The sequence below is a fragment of the Orcinus orca genome, chromosome X (assembly GCF_937001465.1).
Source record: "Orcinus orca chromosome X, mOrcOrc1.1, whole genome shotgun sequence".
In the NCBI taxonomy this organism is placed as follows: Eukaryota; Metazoa; Chordata; class Mammalia; order Artiodactyla; family Delphinidae; genus Orcinus; species Orcinus orca.
Genome location: NC_064580.1, coordinates 101881816 through 101899343, shown reverse-complemented (window position 1 = coordinate 101899343; position 17528 = coordinate 101881816).

The following is a 17528-nucleotide window of genomic DNA, read 5'->3' as shown; positions in this document are numbered from 1 at the left end:
CTTTTCCTGATTGGGGGGGGGAGGGGGCGGCATTTTCATCTGTAATGAAAGCCTTACTAATTTACCCGTCCAAGCATATTTGTATAGCTCCATCACATGCGCACTTTAATAGATGCCACCTGATACAGAAGCCTACTACTTAGAAGCTTGCCTTATAAGCCTACTCAGTGTTTGAAATTTAGGCCACCTAAGAAAGGAAGTTCACCCATAGACACCGTTTCAGGTTTTGGTAAGGACTGGGGAGGGAAGCAGGAAGAATGAATAAATGAATGAATGAGATCTCGTCTGTTATTAATATGACAGTGTTTCCACCTATAAAAATAGGGGGCTGTATTAGATTTCTAGGGTTCCTTCCAGCTCTTGTGGAAGATATCTGGAGAAAAATATCTCATTTTCTCATCCTCAGGACCTCCCACTCTGATACTGTTCCCTAGCCCTTACCAAAAGGATGAAGACATTTTATAGCTGATCCTAAAACCACATGAACTGTGGGCAGATGTATCACAGTATTTCTGGAACAGCATGCCAACTCTTGATTATTTATTATGTCATGAGTTTATGAGTGAGTGGGCCATGGTGACCTTCCTTCACAGCGGGGAGGACAAGTAGGCAGTGTATGACCACCGGGAGCTGACACAGCTGCCTCCATATGAAGTGTGGTGGAGGACATCCTGAGGTGTACAGGAAAAGCCACATGATATGATGGAAGGAGCATGGGTTTTGGAGGACTACAGATATGGGTTTGATTCCTACCTCAACCATTTTTCTATCAGTGTGATCTTATGTAAGTTATTTGAGTTCTATTAGCCTCACTTTCCTCATATGTTTAATAGGAATAATGATTCTATTGCCTATCAGGGTAGACATTCAGCAGTGATCCTTATTATGCTAAAACTATTTGTCACTCTAGGAAAGCCAAAGGTTTGTTCAGAAAGAGAGAGAGGGTTTCCTACACATTTTTCTTCATTCTGTGTGTTGCGGTACTAAGAATCATCTTGTATGCCACTGCTGCCACCAGTCTCTTGACTAATTCTTGCCCTTACCTCAAGCTGTCAATGTTAAGAGTACAAGGAGTTTGCAGCTCTTGACCTTCTGATATACGCCTCTCTGTGATTTAGACAAAAATGTAATGAATCGCCCGCTCTCCTCCCATCTTACCGTGGTTTGCCTACATGGTAAAATGAAAGACACAGTTAAGCACGTGAAGATTTTACTTTGAGATGGATAATATCTGTGATGGTTAATTTCATGTGTCAACTCAACTGGGCTAAGGGATGCCCAGATACCTGTTAAAACATTTCTCAGTGTGTCTGTGAGGGTGTTTCTGGAAGAGATTAGCATTTGAATCGGACTGAGTAAAGAGATCTGCCCTCCCTAATGTGGGTGGGCGTCATCCATTCTGTTGAGGACCCAAATAGAAGAAAAAGGCAACTGAAGGGTGAATTCTCACTCTTGAGCTAGGACTTCCATTTCTCCTGCCCTCGGACACTGGAGTTTCTGGTTTGCAGACTCTTTGGACTCAGACTGAATTATACTTTCAGCTTTCTTTTGTTCGCAGATGGCAGCTGGTGGGACTTCCTGGCCTCCATGACCACGTGAGCCAATTCCTATAATAAATCTCATATATATCGATATGTAGATCTATCTATCTATCTATCTATCTATCTCCTATTGGCTCTGTTTCTCTGGAGAACCCTGACTAATACAATATCAAAATTAGTATTAGTAATAATAATTACAATAATGGCAGCTAACATTTATGAGCATTTACTATGTTCTGTGCTTTATGCTTAGTACTTGACCTTCATAATCACTTAATCATCACAGCAGTCTGATGAGATGGTTACTATTATTATTATCATGTTAAGTCAAACACATTAAGGCTCAGAGAGGTTAAGTAGCTTGCCAAAAGCCATGTTTTGTAACTAGTAAATGTAGGAATGGGGATTTGAGCCCAAATCTGTTTGACTCTATAGCCCAAGTTTCACCACTAAGCTATTTTAAATGATCCCCAATTGCTGTGAGAATCAAATGAGACTGTAATTTGGTAACGCTTTAAAGACCTAGAAGTACTATCAAAATGCAAGGGCTTACTATTACCCAAACGATTAACTGAACCTAGCACTGTTTATTCAGATGCTTGGCAGCGTGTAGACAAAGCCTAAGGCTGTAATGGACCTTTTCCAAGTGGCAAAAGCGTAAATGTAATATAAGCTAATTGGTGACATGTCTTGATTTTCAAAGCATTAGGCAAGCTTGTAAGTTCAGCTTCCTACTGGCGTACCTATCTCTTTTAAGTAACTGCAACTGTTTTACAATTCAGAGTGATTACATAACTTCAGAACACTGGCGATTGCTCTCTAGCATTCAGTTCTCTTAACAAACATTTATTGAGCACCTTTATACTATGCGTGTCTGTGGAGCATCTCCTGTGTTCAGAGCATTCTTTGTCTGGATAGAGCTTTGTGACTTATATTTGGAAACACTACTTTGAAAAGCCCAGAACAGAAAGACCGAGATAAAAGTTGTTTCCTCCAGTGAGAATAGTTATTTACCTGGAGTTCACAGGTTTATGGTAGTGGTTTTCATATTATACATAGTAAAATCATTCAAGGAGCTTACCTGGGTTTTACTACCAAGATCCTGATTTAGCTGCTTTGGGATGGTGGGGGGGTTTTTTTGTTTTTTTGTTTTGGCTGCGTTGGGTCTTCGTTGCTGCGCGTGGGCTTTCTCCAGTTGCGGCGAGCGGGGGCTTCTCTTGTTGCGGAGCACGGGCTCTAGGCGTGCGGGCTTCAGTAGTTGTAGTGCGTGGGCTCAGTAGTTGTGGCTCGCAGGCTCTAGAGCGCAGGCTCAGTAGTTGCGGCGCATGGGCTTAGTTGCTCCGCGGCATGTGGGATCTTCCTGGATCAGGGGTCGAACCCATGTCCCCTGCATTGGCAGGTGGATTCTCAACCACTGTGCCACCAGGGAAGTCCGGGATGGTGGTTTTAACAGCTGCCCAGGTGATTCTCATTGTCCAGCCAGGCTTGTTGAGCCACTGGTCCATAGCATCTTATCCCACCCAAGCCTCCAGCTAATGAAGGAATGAAATAGAAAAGGAAAACTACCAGAAATTTGGCTATAGGTCCAACCTACTTGCTTCCTTTTCTCATTCCCCTCGATCCTTATGGTCACACTATCCCTTTTAAGTGTCTGAGTTTGGGCTTATAAGAAAAATATCCACGCTCTAACAAGTGAAGTGAAAATCTGGGTAATCAAATAGTCGAAACCTCACATAGTTACAGAGGTTGGGCTGCTAACACAAATGAGGGAGGCGACAGATACAGACTCTGGTGAACTTGAGACTACAGACCCCATGAAACATGAGGGGGTGAACAGGGCAGCAGCTGTGACTGTAATCCAGTCAGCTGTTCTCAGAGTTCTCAAAGTGCGGTTCTTGGACTTCGTCTAGGAGCATCAGAAGAAAACTTGTTAGAAATGCAAAACGTCAATCCCTGCCCCCAGATCCACTGACTGAATCTGCATCTGGTGCCTGGGAGCAGAGGTGGGGAGCAGCAGTCAGTAGTCTAACAAGCCCTTCAGGGGATTCTGATCCGATACAACGTTTTCAAACCACTGTCTATAGTAATGCAAGCCCGGCGTGACCAGATCTGATTTTTCAAGAAAAGTCAGGAATCTAGCTTTCTTGTATTGAGCATCTTTAAACTGTGCTGTACGTGTTCATGGAACATCTCCTGTGTTCACATTATTCTGAACATCTCTTCTTGGCTTTCAAAGATTGGCAACTAATTCAGTTTTTTGTTTGTTGTTTTTTTGAATACACCTTATGGTCCAAAGAAAACACATCCTTGGGCTAACCCTCAATTGTCTCTATCCTACAAGGGTTAAATAGTTTTGAAATATTCTTCATATCTTCATGACATTCCCCAACCCACGCCTCAGTATCCTGAGTAACCAATTAAACCATGAAATTTGGAATACTGGCATAGGTAATTTCGATATGAGAACCCCAGCCTAGGTTTCCTATTAGGTTTATGGATAAAAACAAACTAGCAAAAAACTAGGAAGGATTGTGGATTAAATCAGTGTCACAAGTTTGAATCCTTTCACTCTTAAACCAAATTTCTAGACAGGGTCCATCCCTGGGTATTCATAATAAATTGCATAAATATCCAATGAAGCCTCTTGATTTTTTTTCAGCCTATTCCACTTATCTGGAGAGTAGGGAAGGCATGTAATGCCTAGATTGTGAAATTTACAACTCTAAGTACAGTCATGACTTTAGCACTCTTTCTACATTCGAGGAATTGTGTGTATGTGAGAGAGATTTACTTAGACTGTGCTCATCAAATGGTGGGTTTTGAAAGCTATTGTATAGCACAGGAACACTGGAGTTTAAAATACAGGATGACCAACCATCCCAGTTTTCCCAGGACTGAGGAGGTTCATGAGAAGGGGAACTTCCAGTTTCAAAACCAGGACAGTGTGAGAAAACCAGGACAAGTTGGTCTTCCTAGTCTTTAATGCTCGAGTTTCTCTTGCATCACTTTGCTTTGGATGTAGAACAGAATAAAGGTGGGAGTTGGTAGAAAAGTTACATTGTATTGTTAAAAACAATTTTATAACTGGCTAAAATCAAAAGGCAGACATTTTAGCCAGAAACAAGACTTTCAAATGGAGGTGCTACTGAAGTGCCTGACATGAGATATAATATCCTGGAAGTCAGGCAGGATCCAACAACACAGTGCTGACTCCAGAGAGAGTTTAAAACATGGTCAAGTATGGAGACAAAGGACTAAAGCTTTTGAGGCACCTGATCTGAAGGGCAAATGGAGGTCAGTGAATTGCAAGGTAATCATGTCAGGATAATCAAGAACGGGGCAGGAAGCAGTGTACGAGGTGCATCAGAGCTAACCGTCCAGCATAGAGGTAGTTAAGCAACAAGAGGGTATTTGCAGCCTATTTTTGTGTGGTGGTAGGTGGTTCTGTGGTATAGGAGTAGACCTCATGAATTAAAGGCATAGGGCAATAAGAAACTTTTAACAACTACAGTTGATGAAAGGTTGGATTAAATGACCTCATATTCCCATTCAATTTTGATAATCGTTGAAAATTCAGATTCTGTTAAAAAAAGATACTTAACATGCTTATATTATTAATCTTTCACTCTATCTCTTCAAAACTTGGGGTAATAAATCAAACTTTGTGAGATTAATGTGAGGATTAAAGAAGATGCATCATTTATCACAATAACTGGAACATAATAGTTGCTCAGTAAATGGGAGCTGTTATTATTATTATGAAAATTCTTAAAATACATTTTCCTAAATCTAGTCTTTTGTTTTTTGAATTTTATTTTATTTATTTTTTTATACAGCAGGTTCTTATTAGTCATCGATTTTATACACATCAGTGTATACATGTCAATCCCAATCGCCCAATTCATCACAGCACCACCCCAAACACCCTGCAGCATTCCCCGCTTGGTGTCCATACGTATGTTCTCTACATCTGTGTCTCAATTTCTGCCCTGCAAACCACTTCATCTGTACCATTTTTCTAGGTTCCACATACATGTGTTAATATACAATATTTGTTTTTCTCTTTCTGACTTACTTCACTCTGTATGACAGTCTCTAGATCCTTACACATCTCAACAAATGACCCAATTTCATTCCTTTTTATGGCTGAGTAATATTCCATTGTGTATATGTACCACATCTTCTTTATCCATTTGACTGTCGATAGGCATTTAGGTTACTTCCATGACCTGGCTATTGTAAATAGTGCTGCAATGAATATTAGGGTGCATGTGTCTTTTTGAATTATAGTTTTCTCTGGGTATATGCCCAGGAGTGGGATTGCTGGATCATATTGTAATTTTATTTTTAGTTTTTTAAGGAACCTCCGTATTGTCCTCCATAGTGGATGTATCAATTTACATTCCCACCAACAGTGCAAAAGGGTTCCCTTTTCTCCACACCCTCTCCAGAATTTGTTGTTTGTAGATTTTATGATGATGCCCTTTCTAACTGGTGTGAGGTGATACCTCATGGTCGTTTTGATTTGCATTTCGCTAATAATTAGTGATGTTCACCAGCTGTTCATTTGCTTCTTGGCCATCTGTATGTCTTCTTTGGAGGAATGTCTATTTAGGTCTTCTTCCCATTTTTGGATTGGGTTGGTTGATTTTTTGATATTGAGCTGCATGAGCTGTTTCTATATTTTGGAGATTAATCCTTTGTCCGTTGATTCATTTGCAAATATTTTCTCCCATTCTGAGGGTTGTCTTTTCGTCTTGTTTATGGTTTCCTTTGCTGTGCAAAAGCTTTTAAGTTTCATTAGGTTCTATTTGTTTATTTTTGTTTTTATTTCCATTACTCTAGGAGGTGGATCAAAAAAGATCTTGCTGTGATTTATGTCAAAGAGTGTTCTTCCTGTGTTTTCTTCTAAGAGTTTTATAGTGTCCAATCTTACATTTAGGTCTCTAATCCATTTTGAGTTTATTTTTGTGTATGGTGTTAGGGAGTGTTCTAATTTAATTCTTTTACATGTAGCTGTCCAGTTTTTCCAGCACCACTTATTGAAGAGACTGTTTTTCTCCATTGTATATATCCTTGCCTCCTTTGTCATAGATTAGTTGACCATAGATGCGTGGGTTTATCTCTGGGCTTTCTATCTTGTTCCATTCATCTATGTTTCCGTTTTGGTGCCAGTACCATATTGTCTTGATTACTGTAGCTTTGTAGTATAGTCTGAAGTCAGGGAGTCTGATTCATCCAGCTCCATTTTCTTCCCTCAAGACTGCTTTTGCTATTCGGGGTCTTCTGTGTCTCCATACAAATTTTAAGATTTTTTGTTCTAGTTCCATAAAAAATGCCATTGGTAATTTGATAGGGATTGCTTTGAATCTGTAGATTGCTTTGGGTAGTATTGCCATTTTCACAATGTTGATTCTTCCAATCCCAGAACATGGTATATCTCTCTATCTGTTGGTATCATCCTTAATTTCTTTCATCAGTGTCTTATAGTTTTCTGCTTACAGGTCTTTTGTCTCCCTAGGTAGGTATATTCCTAGGTATTTTATTCTTTTTTTTGCAATGGTAAATGGGAGTGTTTCCATAATTTCTCTTTCAGATTTTTCATCATTAGTGTATAGCAATGCAAGCGATTTCTGTGCATTAATTTTGTATCCTGCAACGTTACCAAATTCATTGATTAGCTCTAGTAGTTTTCTGGTGGCATCTTTACGATTCTGTATGTATAGTATCATGTCATCTGCAAACAGTGACAGGTTTACTTCTTCTTTTCCAATTTGTACTCCCTTTACTTCTTTTTCTTCTCTGATTGCAAAACTATGTTGAATAATAGTGGAGAGAGTGGACATCCTTGTCTTGTTCCTGATCTTAGAGGAAATGCTTTCAGTTTTTCACCATTGAGAATGATGTTTGCTGTGGGTTTGTCGTATATGGCCTTTATGATGTTGAGGTAGGTTCCCTCCATGCCCACTTTCTGGAGAGTTTTTATCATAAATGGGTGTTGAATTTTGTCAAAAGCTTTCTCTGCATCTATTGTGGTGATCATATGGTTTTTCTCCTTCACTTTGTTAATATGGTTTATCACAGTGACTGATTTGCGTATATTGAGGAATCCTTGCATTCCTGGGATAAACCCCACTTGATCATTGTGTATGATCCTTTTAATGTGTTGTTAGATTCTGTTTGCTTGTATTTTGTTGAGTATTTTTGCATCTATATTCATCAGTGATATTGGTTTATAGTTTTCTTTTTTTGTAGTATCTTTGTCTGGTTTCGGTATCAGGGTGATGGTGGCTTCATAGAATGAGTTTGGGAGTGTTCCTTTCTCCACAGTTTTTTGAAAGAGTTTGAGAAGAATGGGTGTTAGCTCTTCTCTAAATGTTTGATAGAATTTACCTGTGAAGCCATCTGGTCCTGGGCTTTTTTTTGTTGGAAGATTTTTAATCACAGTTTCAATTTCATTACTTGTAATTGGTCTGTTCATACTTTCTGTTTCTTACTGGTTCAGTCTTGGAAGGTTATACCTTTCTAAGAATTTGTCCATTTCTTCCACGTTGTCCAGTTTATTGGCATAGCGTTTCTTGTAGTAATCGCTCATGATCCTTTGTATTTCTGTGGTGTCTGTTGTAACTTCTTTTTTATTTCTAATTTTATTGATTTGAGCCCTCTCCCTCTTTTTCTTGATGAGTCTGGCTAATGGTTTATCAATTTTGTTTAACTTCTCAAGAAACCAGCTTTTAGTTTTATTGATCTTTGCTATGGTTTTCTTTATTCTATTTCACTTATTTCTGCTCTGATCTTTATGATTTTTTTCCTTCTGCAAACTTTGGGTTTTGTTTGTTCTTCTTTCTCTAGTTCCTTTAGGTGTAACGTTAGATTGTTTATTTGAGATTTTTAGAGAAGTTCGTTTAGCATTTGTTTATTTTTTTATTTGAGATTTTTAGAGAAGTTCCTTTAGCATTTGTTGTAGAGCTGGTTTTGTGGTGCTGAATTCTCTTAGCTTTTGCTTGTCTGTAAAGCTTTTGATTTCTCCATTGAATCTGAATGAGATACTTGCTGGGTAAAGTAATCTTGGTTGTAGTTTCTTCCCTTTCATCACTTTAAGTACATCATGCCACTCCCTTCTGGCTTGGAGTTTCTGCTGAGAAATCAGCTGTTAACCTTATGGGAGTTCCCTTGTATGTTACTTTTCAGTTTTCCTTTGCTGCTTTCAGTAATTTTTCTTTGTCTTTAATTTTTGCCAATTTGATTACTATGTATGTCAGTGTGTTTCTCCTTGGGCTTATCCTGCACTTCCTGGACTTGGGTGGCTATTTCCTATCCCATGTTAGGGAAGTTTTCGACGATAATCTCTTCAAAAATTTTCTTGGGGGCTTCCCTGGTGGCGCAGTGGTTGAGAGTCTGCCTACCAATGCAGGGGACATGGGTTCGTGCCCTGGTCCAGGAAGATTCCCACATGCTGTGGAGTGGCTGGGCCCGTGAGCCATGGCCACTGAGCCTGTGCATCCGGAGCCTGTGCTCTGCGATGGGAGAGGCCACAACAGTTGAGAGGCCCACGTACCGCAGAAAAAATAAATAAATAAAAAATTTTCTTGTGTCCTTTCTGTCTCTCTTCTCCTTCTGGGACCCCTATAATGAAAATGTTGCTGCGTTTAATGTTGTCCCAGAGGTCTCTTAGGCTGTCTTCATTTCTTTTCATTCTTTCTTCTTTATTCTGTTCTGCAGCAGTGAATTCCACCATTCTGTCTTCCAGGTCACTTATCCGTTCTTCTCCCTCAGTTATTCTGCTGTTGATTCCTTCTAGGATATTTTTCATTTCAGTTATTGTATTGTTCATCTGTTTGTTTGTTCTTTAATTTTTCTAGGTCTTTGTTAAACATTTCTTGCATCTTCTCCATCTTTGCCTCCATTGTTTTTCCCAGGTCCTTGATCATCTTCACTATCATTATTCTGAATTCTTTTTCTGGAAGGTTGCCTATCTCCACTTCATTTAGTTGTTTTTCTGGGGTTTTATCTTTTTCCTTCATCTGGTACATAGCCCTCTGCCTTTTTATCTTGTCTGTCTTTCTCTGAATGCGGTATTTGTTCCACAGGCTGCACGACTCTAGTTCTTCTTTCTTCTGATCTCTGCCCTCTGGTGGATGAGGCTATCTAAGAGGATTGATGGGAGGGACTCAGTGGTGGGTAGAGCTGACTGTTGCTCTAGTGGGCAGAGCTCAGTAAAACTTTAATCCACTTGACTGTTGATGGGTGGGGCTGGGTTCCCTCCCTGTTGGTTGTTTGGCCTGAGGCAACCCAACACTGGAGCCTACTTGGGCTCTTTGGTGGGGCTAATGACAGACTCTAGGAGGGCTCATGCCAAGGAGTACTTCCCAGAACTTCTGCTGTCAGTGTCCTTGTCCCCCAGGTAAGCCACAGACCCCCCTCCCCCCCGTCTGCAGGAGTCCCTCCAACACTAGCAGAGAGGTCTGGTTCAGTCTCCCCTGAGGTCACTGCTCCTTCCCCTGGGTCCCAATGTGCACGCTACTTTGTGTGTGCCCTCCAAGAGTGGAGTCTCTGTTTCCCCCAGTCCTGTCGAAGTCCTGTAATCAATTCCCACTAGGCTTCAAAGTCTGATTCTCTAGGAATTCCTCCTCCCGTTGCCAGCCCCCCAGGTTGGGAAGCCTGACGTGGGGCTCAGAACCTTCACTCCAGTGGGTGGATTTCCATGGTATAAGTGTTCTCCAGTCTGTGAGTCACCCACCCAGCAGTTATGGGGTTTGATTTTACTGTGATTGTGCCCCTCCTACCGTCTCATTGAGGCTTCTCTTTTGTCCTTGAATGTGGGGTGTCTTTTTTGGTGAGTTCCAGTGTCTTCTTGTTGATGATTGTCCAGCAGCTAGTTGTGATTCTGGTGTTCTCACAAGAGGGAGTGAGAGCAAGTCCTTCTACTCTGCCATCTTGGTTCAGGGCGTCAAATCTAGTCTTTCTTGATAGAAAATTTTGTTGTCTCTTTTTATTTTTTTTTTTGTAATTTGCAAATTGCGAAGCTAATTTTTTAAACTGGTAAATGTCTCATAGTAAACATTGCCAAATTATTGATGCTTGGTGCAAATATTTCAATTCTCTTTTAATTGTTTTTTGACATGACTTTAATAACAATAACTTTTTCTCTTGTCCATAATTTAAATTTTCACTTAATAAAGTTTGCATTGCATTTCTCATTGCTTTGCATGACATTCTCCCGTATATGCTTTAAGTCATTTGGGATATAACACTAAACCATATTAATGAAATTGACCCCACTCATTGAACTTAAATAAGATGCTGTACAACCATAAATCATGACATATGACCAGCCCTAGTTTTTATTATTTACAATTTATAGTAACTGCTTTGGAATTTATTTTATTAATTTAAAAGAATATGATGTTTCATAGGGAAGTAGCATAAATAGAAGGCAATGGAATAGAATAGCTACTAAGTGCATGGGGTTTTGTAGTCAGGCAGATTGGTTGAAATCTTGGTTCCAATATTGTGGCATCCTCGGGCAAGTCATGTATTGCGACTTACGTTAGCCTCAGTTTTCTCATCTCTACAGGAGGAAAAATAATGTCTACATCAGAGTGTTGTCAGTGAGGCTTAAGTTACATGAAATGAGTCTTATAAAGCATTTAGAATGGTAAGTTGCTCAATAAATGTGAATCCTTTCTACCACCACTATTTTTGTTAGTCACTTAAACATTATAAAACAATCCTTTAAAATCCTCATTTTGATGAAAGATATCAGATGTATTCTTTCTGTTTGACTCTGATATTTTATCTGATGATTTATGGGATACTTCTATCTTGCATATTCATCTTTACACTTTGTCTAGTATATTTAGCATTTAGGCAAGGGTGATATTAAGAATATTTAACACCTAACACTGTGTGGGCATTTACAATTCAGAACGTTCAGCTGGTCAATGAGAATGCGCACTGACCCTAACAATAGTTAATACCATGCCACTACATACTGGTTGACTATCAACCTGCCTTTGACATAGGGAAGGTGTGGCAAAATTTCATGGAGATTTGAAAGGCCAAAGTTCGCAGTATGATCAGGCTAAAGAAGATTTGAGTATGGGCAGGCCCACAAAGATAAAAGTCTAATGTCTATTGTGGTGTATTATTCTTTACTAAGATCCTTGCAGATGGTATGGGGTTTCAGGTCCAGTTTTCCATTCATTAAAGTCTTTGGTGCTGGGTATAATCTTTGGTATGGCATGATTATATTGCTTAGTGGGAAACTAGTGTGAAGATAGCTTAGCTTTCTTCACTCATTTAGGTAATAATAGCAGAGGCATAGAATTTGGAGTAAGACTTATAATCTATATGACCTTGGATATGTTATTTAACTTCTGTGTATCTCCGTTTCCTCAAAACATTGTGGAACTGACCTCTACATACAGCTTAATTCAAGTATAGTGTTGTCCAAGCCCGGTTTGACACCCCATCAGTAACTCCAGATATTTAGGGACATTGGTCAGATTCTCTGCTTCAAATTAATTTTAACTATAAAATATCTATAACATGTAACGTATTTGCTTAGGGAAGGAGAGAATGCTAGAAATCAGACTATCAAAGGTAAATGTATACATTTAAAAGGGTATTATAGCTCCAAAAAGAATTAGAAATCATCGGCTAGGTTTTTGGTAGTAGAAGAATAAAAGTTAATTGAGTCAGGCAAATGCGTAAGGCAAGTTCAATAAAGGACACCAGTCTCTGTTTCAATAATGCCAAATATCCAAAAGGATATAAAAATATAAAGATAATTATTCAGATATGTTAAAATAACTCCCTATTAACCAGGTGATTTTTGTACAAATGTTAGGCATTCAAATCCTTCAAAGATAATAAAGTCCTTAGCAGGTCATCATGGTGCCTGGTAGACCACAAGAAGGAGTTTGCGTTTTCTTCCAAGTATGATTTAAACTTCTGGATAGTTTTGAGCCAAGGAATGTTATATGATCAAGTTTATATGTTAAAAATGCCTTAGGATATTTAATGGATAATTGATTTTTGAAGTGCAAAAGAGAAATCACCTTTGGTGAAATGTTGGAAATGATAGTGGCTAGGAGAAGAGTAACATTGGTAGAGGAGGTGATAAAAGGTAAAATTTAGTATTTATTTTTTAAGATGGAGCTATTAAGATTTCCAGGTATGTTTTATGTAGCTGGTGGGGTGATGGAAAGAGCAACGAGGTGAATGATGGTGCTGTTTCCTCACTTGCGGGAGATGTGAGACAGAGTGGGTTTTTTCTGCTCTCACTCCCAACCTCCAAACCTGTGTTGATCCCATTATCAATTTTCTGTATTTCTACCCCTTGGACGGTAACACTACTGAAGAATCATTTTTCTCTGCTGATTGGTTTCACCACTGTCGATTTCTTCTTTTAATTCATCTGAGTTCTCACTGTTGTCTAGCAATGTGTTTATTTAACTATTAAATTCTGCATGGGAGATACTCCAAACTCTTCCACTCTTCTCAAGCCACCCTCTGCCCTTTGTTCCTCCTATTCTCGGCAACTGTATACAGTTGTCGACTCAATGTGAGAGTTGTGAGTTAAGTTTTATTTGGGGCAAAATGAGAACGATAGCCTGGGACACAGTATCTTGGATAGCTTGGAGAAACTGCTCCAAAGAGGCGTGGGGGAAGGTCAGTGTTACATATGACTTTAGTGAAGGGGGGACGTGCAGTCAGGCACACATTTTGGCAGAGGTTGGCTGCTAGTCACAAGGAGCAGATGTCACTGTCAATGATTTTAGTGCTTTTCTAGATATGAGGAGATGCAAGAATTGGGCTCATAAAATCTTCTGCAAATTTCTATTTGAAAGCCTGTTCTACCAGTTTTTCTCAGAGCACAGAGTTCCTCATACCTGATCTCCACCCTGAACTCCTTTCAGGGGGTGTTGAAGGTCAGAGGCTGCAGTGGCTTGTGACTTAATCCTTGTAGAGGCAGATGGCAAGTGCCACTTTGTAGGTGGCCCAGTCATCCTTCAGAATCTGCAGGGGATCAGCTCTAGGACCTGCCTTGGATACCAAAATCCCCTGATGCTCAGTCCCATAGTCAGCCCTATGTATCCACGGATGTGGAAGCCTCGGATACAAGGGTCAACTGTATTTTACTTTGTAGAGCATTTTAAGGTCAATTTGATATATTTTCTCACATTTTTAGGACCTCCTCTGCTTTCCTCCTGTCCTTAAGGAGAGTTTCCCTATTCCTTTTCAAGGTTAATATACCACTTATGCTGTTGATTAATGGAAGAGAGGGTAGGAAATTGAATTATCTTTTCCTCTCTTCCTGGTATCTTCAGAGAGCTCATTTTCCTTTGAGATTGTTAATTATAATGAGTGTGTTAGCCTAGATCTGTCAGGGCCCACCAAGTGAAGAAGGACCTTCTGGAAGAGAAATGAGCACAAAGGAATGAAGAGGGGAGAGAGATAGAGACAGGGACACAGGGACAAACAGACAGACACTGTTTAAGTCCCCTTGGATCCTGCCCAGCTTAAAGCTACCTATAGCCCTAGCCTTTGTTATATGAGCTTATAAGGTACAGTTTTAGACTTTTGCTTAAGCTAAGTTGAGTAGAGTTTCTGTCACTTGTGACCTATTGAGCCCTCTTATGGTGACCCCTGAAACACCTCTGTAACTCTAGGAACCAAAGTGAAAATAACTCTTCTTGAGTACAGTCCTCAACACTTACTTTTAGAAAATGAAGACGTCTTGAACATGTTTTTTATTTAAAAAGGAGAAAGAAGCATTGGGAGAGAGCTGGTTGATGGAAAAGGTGAGAGGAAGAAATGCTCAAAAGCACAGGCAAGCAGTTAGCTTTAGAATGGAGAATGAAAGTCTTGAGTCAGGGAAGAAGATGAGAACTCTTTCTGGATCTGTTCGGTCTTGTTGAACCAACTTTGTTTACATGCCTGTCCCAGAACCAACCACTGTGGCTAGAGACATGAAATGTTCTGGCTGACCAAGCCAAGGGCATGAACCAGGGATGAAGATGACTAGAGCCACCTTAAATGGAGTGGGAGTGGCTTCCCATAGGGGAAAAAATGAGCCATAAAAAGTCTGAAAACCAGTGCCCTAGAACAAAAGTCAGCAAACTTTTTCTCTAAAAGGTTAAACAGTAAATATTTTAGGTTTTGTGGACCATTTGGTCTCTTTTGCCACTACTCCACTTTTGTAGTGTGAAAACAGCCATAGACAATATGTAAATGAGTAGGCTTGCCTGTGTTCAAATAAAACTTTATTTACAGGGCTTCCCTGGTGGCGCAGTGGTTGGGAGTCCGCCTGCTGATGCAGGGGACACGGGTTTGTGCGCTGGGCCGGGAAGATCCCACATGCCGCGGAGCGGCTGGGCCCGTGAGCCATGGCCTCTGAGCCTGCACGTCCGGATCCTGTGCTCCGCAACGGGAGAGGCCATAACAGTGAGAGGCCCGCGTCCCGCAAAAAAAAAAAAAAAACAAAAAACAACTTTATTTACAAAATCAGGCAGTGGACTGGATTTGGTGTGTGGGCTATAGTTTGCCAAGCCCTTTCCTAGAAGGTTGGCAGTGACCTGTTTGAAAAACCCAAAGAAATTTTCTTAGTGCTCCTATTCCTTGAGCAGGAACCTGAAAACAGCCTAGAGTCATAGAAGAAGGGAACTTTTTTTTTTTCTTTTTTGCAGTACACGGGCCTCTCACCGCTGTGGCCCCTCCCGTTGCAGAGCACAGGCTCCGGACGCGCAGGCTCAGCGGCCATGGCTCACGGGCCCAGCCGCTCCGCGGCATGTGGGGATCTTCCCGGACCCGGGCACGAACCCGTGTCCCCTGCATCGGCAGGCGGACTCCCAACCACTGCGCCACCAGGGAAGCCCAGGGAACATTTTTTTAAAGCAGAGCTTCTTAGCCTTATTTTTTTAGATGCACGATGATTTCTTATTCTATCTTCAGTAATATCCCCATCAACCAAGATTTGTTAGAGCAATCTCCCCCCACATTTGATATTCACCACTAGGAGTTCATGAGATGATTTTTAGGTGGCACAAGGATAAATATTTTAAAATTTTTAATAGCTATACTAAATCTTAAAATCCATGTTTTTATAGATTTCATTGGTTATTATGGTGCTGAGTTAGACAAAGTAGGTTGATTTAAATAATATAACACATGAATGATACAAATTGAGGAAACGGTTAACGAGCATTAACTCTCAGTTGAGCTATGACCTCTATAGGCCTTTTGGATATGATTTTTGAAATTACACTTGCTCTCTTATTCCTTCCTCCATGCCTCAGACCCTCCCTAACCAGGAGGTTGCAATACACCTTTCTAGGAGGCAGGCTTCCCCATTCCCTCCACTTTGGGACTTTTCTATTTTTAATGGGTTAAGTGCAGTTCACTGGCTCTTGGCCCAAAAATCTTCAAGATACCATTGTAGTACTTGAGATCACCAATGTCTCATCTTCACATGGCCAAGCTAAAGCCAACAGCTTACCATGTGAGACAGCTCTTCTGTCTGTATTCTGTTTCTGCTAATAGTGCTACCATCCTGTTAGTCACACAGACTGAGAACTTGCTTCACATCTTTAACCGTTGCTCTTCCTGGACCATTCTGACTAATTATTTTAGGCATTTCTATCATCCAATGACTATTCATTGTAGTCTCTGTGAGAGAACATTTATTCCATAACTTTTTGTGGGGAAGATGTCAGGAAGGAGTTCCTCTTACTGCTCTCCCATCCTCTGGACTTTGGCTCTAAACAATCCTAGACACTACTTCAGGATTAATCTTCCTAAAGCACGAATCTGACATGCTCCTACTCAAGCATAGTCAATGGCTCTGCATTACCTACTAAATGCTGTCTAAATTCATTAATATAGTATTCAAGATCCTTGACAGTCTGCTCCCGCCTAATTATTGGTCCATGTATTCTACCGCTTCCCTCTATATTCCCTGAGCTCCAGCGAACCCAAGTGCATCCACAATTTCATTATAATTTTCCCCTCTGTGCTTTTTCATACTCTATTCTCCTGTCAAGAAGCCCTTCCACTTTTTCTTTTCAAAATCCTATCAGTTTCGAATGATTAAGTAAAATGATGCTGTATCCATATCATGGAATACTTTGTGGCTGTTAACATGATGGTTTACAAGGGTTTTAAACATTTATTCACTTACGTGACAAATATTATTAGAGCATCTCCTACATGCCAGACACTCTGCTACGTGCCAAGGATACAGAGGTTCAAAGGACAGACGCAGCTGATGCCATCATAAAGCTTAAGTTAGGGTGGGGTGTTTAGACGTTGAGGAACTCAGTGGAGGTGTGCTGAGTGCTTGAATGATAATAGTGGGGGTGATACGGACATTTAACCTCGTCTAAAGGTAAAGGGCAGCTTCTTGGAGGTAGTCATGTTTTAGGGCATGCCTGAAACATGGAAAGATCGTGGTTCTTAAACTTTTTGGTCTCAGGACCCCTTTGCATTCTTAAAAATAATTGAGCTTTTGTCTATATGGGTTATACATACATATTTCAATACTTACTATTAGAAATTTAGAATTGACAATTAAAAATGTGTATGTCAATAGGTTTATTATTTTGATAACAAATACCTGTATTTTACAAGCCACAAAATGTTCAGTGAGGAAAGTGGCACTTATATTTTTACTAATCTCGTTAATATCTGGCTTAATAGAAAACTGGATTTTCACATCTGCTTCTGAGTTCAAGCTTTCTTGATGTGTTGTTTTGGTTGAAACCTATGAAGAGAGTCCAACCTCACACAGATATGTAGTTGGAAAATGGAGGAGTATTTTAATAGTCTTGTCAGATAATTGTAGAGATTCTTCTTTGACACTACACCAAAACTCAACAAGTGGCAATTTCTCAAAGGTTAGCTGCAATATGGAATCTGAAACGCTATCAATGAACTTTTCATACTCTGTTACATTAAAACCATTTCGTGTACTTTTTTTACTTT